At 31.9% G+C, this 10,067-nt stretch overlaps 3 long non-coding RNA genes across 4 annotated transcripts; 1 reads left to right on the top strand and 2 right to left on the bottom strand.

Moving 5' to 3' along the window:
• The first annotated feature begins 232 nt into the window (after positions 1–232).
• On the top strand, positions 233–2,763 carry LOC136822696 (uncharacterized). 2 transcript variants are annotated; one of them, XR_010848927.1, is made up of 5 exons: positions 233–308; positions 600–878; positions 2,011–2,098; positions 2,210–2,353; positions 2,706–2,763. It is a non-coding gene; the product is annotated as an uncharacterized lncRNA (long non-coding RNA). The 2 variants fall into 2 exon arrangements; XR_010848926.1 differs by lacking the exon at positions 233–308 and having other exon boundaries at positions 576–878.
• Positions 2,764–4,203: 1,440 nt separating this feature from the next.
• Positions 4,204–5,794, bottom strand: LOC136822700 (uncharacterized). The gene is made up of 3 exons (XR_010848931.1): positions 5,712–5,794; positions 5,254–5,419; positions 4,204–4,815 (listed from the first exon to the last, which is right to left on the bottom strand). It is a non-coding gene; the product is annotated as an uncharacterized lncRNA (long non-coding RNA).
• A 2,261-nt stretch (positions 5,795–8,055) lies between these two features.
• On the bottom strand, positions 8,056–9,210 carry LOC136822708 (uncharacterized). Its single transcript, XR_010848935.1, has 5 exons — positions 9,166–9,210; positions 8,941–8,982; positions 8,574–8,705; positions 8,405–8,446; positions 8,056–8,124 (listed from the first exon to the last, which is right to left on the bottom strand). It is a non-coding gene; the product is annotated as an uncharacterized lncRNA (long non-coding RNA).
• Positions 9,211–10,067: the final 857 nt, after the last annotated feature.

Consider the following 10,067-nt stretch of genomic DNA (forward strand, 5'->3'; position numbering starts at 1 on the left):
TAGCCATTTTGGCGGACGATGTAATATGAATTAGAAGTGAATTGTTGGCCTTTTTGCCAATATCTCGTAGATGAAACAGAATACAAAAGAAGTTTCACAATAGGGGTTCTTAAATTTTTTTATTGAATTCGAAACAATGTAAAACGTACATTTAGGTTAGGCGGTACCATTATCCCTTTAAAACGAATTCAATTTAACACTATTAACGAAAAAACCTCTTTCACCTAGGACCCACTTTATGATATTTTTTTTGAAATGGTAAGATGGAAACAAGCGAAGATAAGAATAAAAATTTGATAGCAGCAAAAGTAAGTTAATTTTTTATTATTATGTTTTTACGGACATGCCCAGCAATTAACTATCTATCTGATGCCTTCTTTAGTTTAGCATAGTTTAGGAGAATTTGTAATTTATCCCGTATGAATTCTCAAATTTCTAATATATACAGAGAAAAACATCCCAAGAGAGATCGAACCAAACAGAAAATGAATCTTATAAATTTTAGTAAAGATTTTAAAGATTATAGAGAAAAATTAGTTAACAATTGAAAAAAATGTAAGATTACTCTGGGTAATTTTCTGTTTTATTCAACCTTCTAGATACCTCGGAAGAAGCAGAGACTGAATATCGAAAAAGTTGCGAATGATTTAGAAGAATTTAAACAGAATAGTTGCTTGAAAGAAAATGTCACGAAGGCTTTTCTGCGTTTCAAGTGACTAGAATAGGGGAGCAATTCTGGGAGAAAGACGGAGAGCAACAAAATATGTTTATCATAAACTTTTTGAGATCGTAAAGAGTTTCTCACGCTTTGGTGTTTCTATCGATCGAGTTGTCTGCCAAAAATTTTGTTTTTTTTGTTATGGCATATCAAAGTCTAGGTAACTTTCCCATTTTATGTTTTTAAAGTGAAATCTAATTTGACAAAGGAATTCGATAAAATCGTTGAAAAACTATAAATCTAAAATCAAATTTCAACTTTCAACTTATAAAAAACTTGAACTAAACGCTTTTCTTTTTATAAGAATAGTGTTTTTTTGGTTTCATGATAAATATAACTTTTTGGTCGAAATCGTCCTAAATACACGGTTTTTTTTATAATAATATACTTTATAAGAATTTTCATAATGAAATTGGCTTATTTCTTCTTCTGTTTAAACCAAATGATTTTAATATCACTCTTAACATTTTTCAGACTGAGAGTGAGAAAAACTTTAGAATATGTTATCAAGAATATCTTAGGATGATTTCGACCAAAGGCTTAAGAATATTCCACGGTGATCTGGTGTTGGAAGTATGAAAAATCGGGGAAACTTTGACTCTTTTTTTTTAATAACTCGAGTTTTAATAGCCGAACGAAGATGGAAATTTGTGTATATAGTGCAATTGATGTACGAAATAGACTAAAGTCTAAAATTTCCGAAAACTATAATCAGGCTTCTTGAAACAGAGCACTTTCGTTTTCTCAGATCCCTCAAAATCCCTAGAAATCCCCTCTCAGATCCCGCAAATCGGAATTCACATAATTCCGACTGTAGTGGTGCTACAGACCTAAAATTTTGACCGTAAGACCAGATCATAAATACAATAAGGATAAAACAAAAAGTTTTTGTTGATTGATAAGTATTTCAACAAAAATTAAAATTAATCGATATTTTGAATCCGATAGCAGATCGCTGTGTTCATCATGAAACCAAAAATCGCTATTCTTATAAAAAAGACGTGTTATGCTAAAACCATCTAATTGGTTGAAAGAGAAGAACAAGAAGAAATAATAAGCCAGTTGTTGAATCAGCTTGAGAAGATTTTAGAGTCTCTTGACTTATGATTTTTTTATGAAATTTGACTTTGAAAAGATTTAAGATAACCTTATTCTTAGGACATTCTTAACTTTTAGGCCAATTTCATCATGAATATTCTTATAAAGTATATTCTTATAAAAAAAGCGTGTATAAAGCTTTAACATGCCTTTTTTCAATCTTATCGATTTTCCATTACGGTTATTCTTTTTAGATTTTATCGAAAACGCAATGCCCTTCTAAAAGGCCACGAAGATGGGGCAACAGAGCGAAAGGGAGCAAAACAATGCAGCAGCGAATATGTAAGTTTTTCAGATTTCGTTATTATCATTGTTGTTATTTTAGCTGCTAAGAGAAAAGGTTCCTCTTTCCCATGTACTATTTTACAAAGAAATTTATTTTATGCATTTTAGTATCATGCTGTTTTATGGATAAAGCGATTCGCTGATGATTGTGGAGATGCTCCGCTGGCCTGGTATCCTGATTCTCGGGTCATACCAGCCTGTTTTACCAAAAGACCTGTTTACAAGACATATAAAGAAGAAATTCAATTACAGGTTATTCAAAATGGAATTAAATCTATCATTCAAACAAGTTTCTTTAAAGCTTGTTCCTCACTTGTTGAAAAAATCTAACATTAGACGCGGATATTTAATTCTGTTCACATTGCGGTGCCTTTGAACTTTAGACGCGCGGAACAAATAAAGGAATAAATCTCTAGGGAATCTCGTTCAAATTCTACACACTCTTTTATAAGAGCAGTTCTTAATGAAATAAAACGTGTATTCAAATTTTCTCTGCGTCCTCTCTGCCATGAATATAGCTTTATTTTTGCACCTATCCTGCTTTGCCAGTTTAATTTAAGTTTCAAGTTGAAAATTAATCAGCGAATTTTAAAATTATTTTTAGGATTTAAAATGTCTGAGTGAAGGTCAATTCTTAAGAGCTTGGCGTCAAGAACTTCCAAAGAAAAAGATTTTTTTAATTTTCTATTATTATCTTGAATCTGTCAAGACCTTATGGCGTTAAACTGTTGGAACAACCACAGTATTCCTTATTAGAGGGGGGCGTACGGGGGTCGCAGACACCGATATACCGATTTCTTGGATTACCGTCAACACCGACAGCAAAATTTGGTAAAATCCTTATTTTGTCACCGCATGGCATGTTTGACATCGAAATACCATCACCTTTTTTAGAAAAGGGTTAATACCCCCTTGTAAACAAATCCAAGTAAAACCCGGGTAAAACTCGGGTTTTAAATACGAGTTTTACCCGCGATACCCAATGAGCAATATACTCGAGTAAAACAGGTTTTCACCCTACTCGCTTAACCCGGGTAGGAATAAAAACTCGATTTACCTGCTTTTTTGAGTATTTCTATTTATGGAAAAATACCCGGGTTACTCCCTGCCAATAAAAAACCCGAGTTTAAAGTATTCGAAGTAATTAAAGTTTGGAGCCCAAATTACTTTTTCATGTTCAGGATGATTTTGAAAACGATGAGAAAAACATTGATGGTTTGATTTCAAAAGAACATAAATGATATCGAAATTGCATATGATTATGAGAATGTTTGTATTATATACAATCATAATTTACAATATAAATACATTTTTTAAATATTGAATATAATATGTAAGAAAAAATAATGGAATTAATAACAATAAAACAATTATACGAATTTATAATGTTATAATTTACGATATATTTGATTGATTGGTTTGATTTATATATTTAGAAAAATTCAAAAAAATGGAAAAAAAACGTATAATTATAAAAATATTAGTGCCTTTTTATGTTTCATCTTTATTTTATTTAGTATTTTCAACACTTTCTCTCCTTGAGGTCAGATCTCTGATCTTCACCATATATACATCTTTTATACAACATTGAATATACAGCACATGTAACAAAATGTATTTATGTATTATATCTGAATTATCATAATAATTGAACTAATAATACTGAGCTATATTTATATGAAAAATAATGCTTAATTTGAATGAAAAATTTCTAAAAATATGAAAACTAAAAAAGTCAAACTAATTCCAGTCCACCTGGGAAGAAAAATTAAAAGCTGAAAACTCTAATAAAACTAAAACGATGTTTGTAAAGAATAGAATAGCTTTACGCTAGGGATCACGAAGTAGCCTATTGAAACAAATGAAACTCCTTGAATTGTTAGAAAAATCGTAAAACAGAATATGCCTAAAAATACTAAAATTACGCAAAAGTACTCTCCTTTTTATTATATCTTAATTTTCGAACTCTCGCGGAACAAATTTTCGACTTGAAAGGGTATGAAAGTGAATTTGGGCGTTTTCCGCGACCTAATTCTTCCATGCTTCTAAAGATTTTTGCAAATTTTTAACATACTTTAATCGTTAATAGCGAGTCAGGAAAATCTTGATTTTTTTTGGATTTATTTTAGCGAATCACGATTTAAAAAAATTTCGCGTGGATAAATTTTAGCGAATACTCTTATTACATTATTGACTGAATTCGTTTTCTAGCATTTCTTTGCACTGAAACCCTTCCTATTGATAAAAATGTATCAAGGCAATATAACCAGAAATTTCACGTGGATAAATTTTAGCGATCTGTCGATTCGGCGTGTTTTAGCGAGATTTATTTTAGCGGAAACAGGGAAAAATCGCTAAAACGCTAAAATTAGCGTTTAAAATTTATACGATTAAAGTAGTTTGTAGACACCCTAAAACGCGTAAGTTACCGTAAATTAGTTCCCTTATGGAACGCTGCTGTTAGTTGCGAGACGCCCTTGAATTGTTCTTAATTTTTGTAATTTTCTAGGCTCGTGTTAATAAAATAGAGAGTACATTTGCAAGTAATTTACAACGAATTACAGCGAGCACGAATTATTCCTCCCTCTCTTCGTTTCCTCTAGCCTTCTTTCTATTTTCAGGCTATGTGCGTTGCCGTTTGGTGAAATACTGACGCATGAACGTGCGGATGGTAGGGGCAGATGCACTTTCCCTGTATCGTTTCTTGACGTATTCTAAACAAAATACACAAGGAAAGAATATTTTAAACCAGAAGTTTTCCAACCGACTGCACTTTTCTAGGAGATTCTAGGACTCGTAAGAGACCGAAATTACAGCCTTTCAACCTTTTTCTACGGGAAAATCCCCATTAAATGAGTATGGAAGCATTTATAATAATTTGGGTAATATGCAATACATACATAAACAGTATGTACCCCCCATAAAATGAATCAACTAAAGTTTATATCTAATATCAGTTTTGGCTTTCTCAGAATTTAAACTCAAACTTGTTAACTTTTTTTGAAAACATTCGGTAGGTAATCCCTAATTTAACATTACATAGAGTCTTGAAAGGAGGGGATATAGCAAACCTCTTCCGAACTACATATTTTTATATAAAAAAAGACATAAAATCTTAAGACTAAAATCGTATTTGTGGTAAATACACTTACTTTCAATAATTTCTCTCTTTTCCTCACAGATTCCTTCCTGATCTGTTTGGCCTTGTCCTTTGACAGTGCAGGTGGCAAACTCGTTCTCCGTTAAAATTTCGTCCATCAGCTCCCTGGTGAGGCTTCCCATGCTGGTTGCTGATTTGGATATAGAATCCAGAGTAGCCTTGAAATAAAAAAAATAAAAAATTACTTATTCATTTATTTTCCTAAGTCATAGTGTAAGCATGAACACGTTCCTACCTCAGAAAACTTTTACTACTCCACGTGATATCATATTTTTGTTTCGAATTTCCCTAGTCCTTTCAACAAATACTAATCGGCCATGGTGATAAAATCATAATAAGGTAATTTTAGAATGGGGTAAACATTAAGGGTATCTTTCCAACCAATTTTGACAATTTTTCCAGTGGGAGCTGGAGGAAAATCATTATAGAAATCATTTAGAGTGAGCTTACTTTACAATAGTTGTTTTCAGCAATGTAGCTTTCAATGTGATCGTTCTAAAAAGATGGAATAGAAGTAAATTAATATACTGACATAGTGGGTGCAACGGTTCCAAAAATGTCCCTATTTTTACCTACCTCCCTTCTTGAAAAGGGAAACTCCAAACTTCAATCAACCCCTCCTATTTTCGTAAATTATTGACCTATTACACGCTTTTTGGACCTACCCCGGTGGGGTGGAGGTCCTATAAATTCACCTCCGTCCGTCCGTCCGTTCGTTACCAGCTTTTTTCGAGATTGAATCATAGGAATCATTTGATTTTTGGTACAAAGATGCAAAACGTTGGTGGCCAAAATGTGACGGAGCCCGATTTTCGAAAACAATTTTTTTTGGGCAAATTTGGGCCAAAAAACGGCTAAAAAACGGGTTTTTTGGACTTTGTGAAAAATTGGATCATTAATTTTTTCTGATTTTTTGCATGAAAGTTAGGGTACCATCATAGGTAAAAGATGGCTAAAGCAGATTTTTGCAAAAAAATTTATTTGGCTTAAAAAACGCATGTTTATCTATAAGAATCACTATTAATAAGCATACATCAATGTTCTTAGTCAAATTACTCAATTTTTTTATGAGATAGATGTTTTTTTTTGCTCACGAGGGCTTATTTTTGAAGCATATGTGTGTTTAGACATGAAATTTTCGTTGCTTGGCGTGTTTTTATAGAAAAACTGGCCAAATTCGATATTTTTTTATAAGCACATTATCAATTACTTAGGTATTAGCTTTTCTCGAGATTGGCTCTTTCATTCTTTATGATTTTTTGCACAAAGATGCATAACTATAAACCCTCGAATGTGACTGAGCCCGATTTTCGAAAAAATATGTTTTTGGGCTAATTTGGGCCAAAAACGGCTAAAAAAGGGTTTTTTGGACATTGTGAAATATTGGATCGTTGTTTTTTTCTGATTTTTTGCATGAAAGTAGGTAAAAGATGGGTCAAGCAGATTTTTGTAAAAAAAACTTTTCAGCTCAAAAAACGCATCTTTATCTATAAGAATCACTATTAATAAGCATACATCAATCGCCCCTCACATGACTAAAGGTTCAATCTCAAAATAAGTGTCTTGCCTTGGAAAATTGGAAATCTTGTAATCCTGTTCTGCCTTTGAGATTGGCCTTTTTGTCATATGAAAACATCGACTATTCCTCTACATGAAAAAAGGGCAATCTCAATCTCAAAGATGACCACCACAGTAAAACTCTAAATTTCATAAGGTATTAATTTTGAGATTAAACCTTAAGTCATGTGAGGGACGCAATGTTCTTAGCCAAATTACTCAATTCTTTGACGAGATAGCTGCCATGTTATGCTCACGAAGTCTTGAATATAAAAGATTACTTCAAGAGCATGAAATTTTGGTTTCTAAACGTTTTTTCTTATAAGAAACAAACGACTAATTTTAATAAATCGTACTATTTGTGTTCTGAATGATTGTTTAACGTTCATGCTCACGTAGATATCAATTATATATGTGTTAAATGCATAACCAGGTAGGTCCATAAAAGTATCACTTGTTGTTTTAATAAGAATATCTTTTATAAGAATATCAGTGTTAAGATTGGCCAAATCGTAAGAATACCCTCTGGGTGATTTTAACAGAATTTGATAAGAATACAGTCATTTTGTATTTGGTTAAAAAAAACTACAGAACTAAAATGATTTGTTTTATTCTCGAGAAAGTCATTTAGGAGCTTATAACTAAATTACCCGGTTAGTTGCGGCGGATTCTCGATGTGTCATCATTTTGGACATTTTGTTGACAACACCAATCAATGTGGCCACTTTCCCTTCCAAGTTAGTGACTCTATCAACCAATCTAAAATTTAAAAAAAGTCATTCATTTTAATTATTTTGAAGGCCAAATTTTGAAATTTTGAAATTCCAAATAAACGAAATATTCAATGCAATCCTGAAATTATTATTAAAAATCGACATTACTTTCAAGGCATTTTCCCAAACCTTTATCAATCGGAACGTAAATAAAATTGTCGATTATGACTTTTTTTAGCTCAATAAGGCATGAGCTGGAGCTGGAGCTCTTTCATTTGATTTTGAACACAGACTTCCCAAATGTCTTACCGCTTATTTTGTTGGTAAAGTTGAGCTTGTGGGTCAAATTGCTGTCCAACAAGATGCTCTTGACCAGATTGACTGAATTAAAAGAAAATGGTAATAATTAGTGTCGTGCCTGCAAATACGGATTTTATTGACTCAATACGTCCCTTATATTTCGCCTCAAAGACTGTATACTACAAATAAAATTAAGTTGGTAGAAAAACAGGACTTGCTCTTACCTATTGTTTTCGTTTATGCTTGTATCATTTCGTTGATCAGTGCCAAGGAGGCTATTTAGAAAGTCACCACTAAATAAAAAATTTACAATCATCGTTATGTTACAATATAAAGGGATCTAAATTCTTTTTAACAAGAAATTTTCCAAATATACAAGGTTTACAAATATACCAAAGCTCGGGTTAAATGATTTCTAACCATGTTTTAGTGATACTACTTAGATTAAGGCCAGTCTGCAAAATGATGTTTCTTGCAAGGTTGGAAAAGATCAAGATTGGAAGTTAGGAAGCAAAGTCTATTTCGGTTCCATTTTGACCCATTCTCAAAACTTGAAGCTAGATTATAACTTACTATACTGGCGATAGAATCGACCCATTTGGAGAGGCGCTGAATCTGAAAGAGAGGACATTTAAACAAAATGTATTAAGTGTTAACAATATATACAGCTGACTCCCGGAAATGGCTCTCCTCATGGCAATACTCATGGTCTTTTACACACCACATATTAAGGCACAATTACCTTATCTAAAACACTGCCAATTAGTGGTCGACAAATCGATTCTTAATTATACAGCTATCACACCTCAATTGGGTTCTCGATGTAGAAGCTGCAGTCCCCGACGTTGGCGTCATGAAATTCCGATTTTGATACCTAGAAACAGTGAAAAAATTCCTTGAATATGTGATGCTGATCCCTTTCTTTTGTTACATTTAATGTGTTTTTGCTACCAACTATAGTCTACAGTATAAAGTTAAATATAAACGACAGAAAATAATTTATTAATTCTAACATGTAGTAAATTTAATTACATTACAACGTTTCTTATTCTTTACTATAAAACTTAATCATTTATAGCTTGGAAGAGGGCAAAGGCAAAAATAAATACCCATTTGATGAATTTCCATGCTTCGTCTAGGGCAAATCAAATCTAGACGGAAAGGAGTGGAACTTTCTGCGTTGGTGTTTGTATAATTTACAACTAAAATTTTTCTAGTACATATACACTAAACAACAATTCTTTTCTAAATATATAATAGCCCAAGCTACCCCCAATTATGCCATCAATTTTTGAACTTAGAAAATATGTTTTAGGGAGATCATATCAACTTACGTATTGGTTTGGTCGTTCTAAAGCGATAGATTTGATTGACCAGTTCTGAAATGAAGGAGGGTTTCAGTTTAAAGATTGCATAAAAACTGTAGAATACGTGAAGTTTTAAAGCTTTTGTAAAATAGAAAAATCTCCAAAATAATCAGAGATAATATCACCAGAGCTCTCTAAATTCTTCAAAACCAATATATACAGTAAAGGATGTTAACTTGGTCGGTTGCTTTTACCAGTTCTGAAATGATGAAATTAAAGGTTTTAGTATTAAAATCGCTTAAAATCAGTAGAATACCTTAATTAGCACTGGGCGAAATTATAAATTTCCTAAGTCGGAAATATATAGGAAATATTATATTTCAAGGGTTTTCGAGCGATTCGAAAGATCATATTTCCTATGAAATTGTAAATGTGGTAAGATGACATTCCACATATTTACAATCTTGATAAAAGTCCATATTTACCAAATTTACATGGAATGTAAATATCATATTTACCAAATTTACAGGGAATGTAAATATCATATTTTCCAAATTTACAGGGAATGTAAATATCATATTTACCAAATTTACAGGGAATGTAAATATCATATTTCCTATGAGATTGTAAATGTGGTAAGATGACATTCCGGATATTTAGATGGAATGGAAATATCATATCTACCAAATTTACAGGGAATGGAAATATCATATTTCCCGTGAAATTGCAAAGGTGTTAAGATCTGGTAAGATGACAATCTTGTAAAAAGTCCATATTACAAAAACTACACAGAAAGAAATTTTAATTTATAATCAATTTTAAAAGACTACCCAAAAATGGCAAACAAATACAATGTATTCTATTACATGAAAATACACTTTTCTTTTTTAAGGCAATAACAATTTTAAAACATATTACAGTATATATAT

Source organism: Clytia hemisphaerica, unplaced genomic scaffold (assembly GCF_902728285.1).
Source record: "Clytia hemisphaerica strain Z4C2 unplaced genomic scaffold, Clytia hemisphaerica genome assembly, whole genome shotgun sequence".
Classification (NCBI taxonomy): domain Eukaryota; kingdom Metazoa; phylum Cnidaria; class Hydrozoa; order Leptothecata; family Clytiidae; genus Clytia; species Clytia hemisphaerica.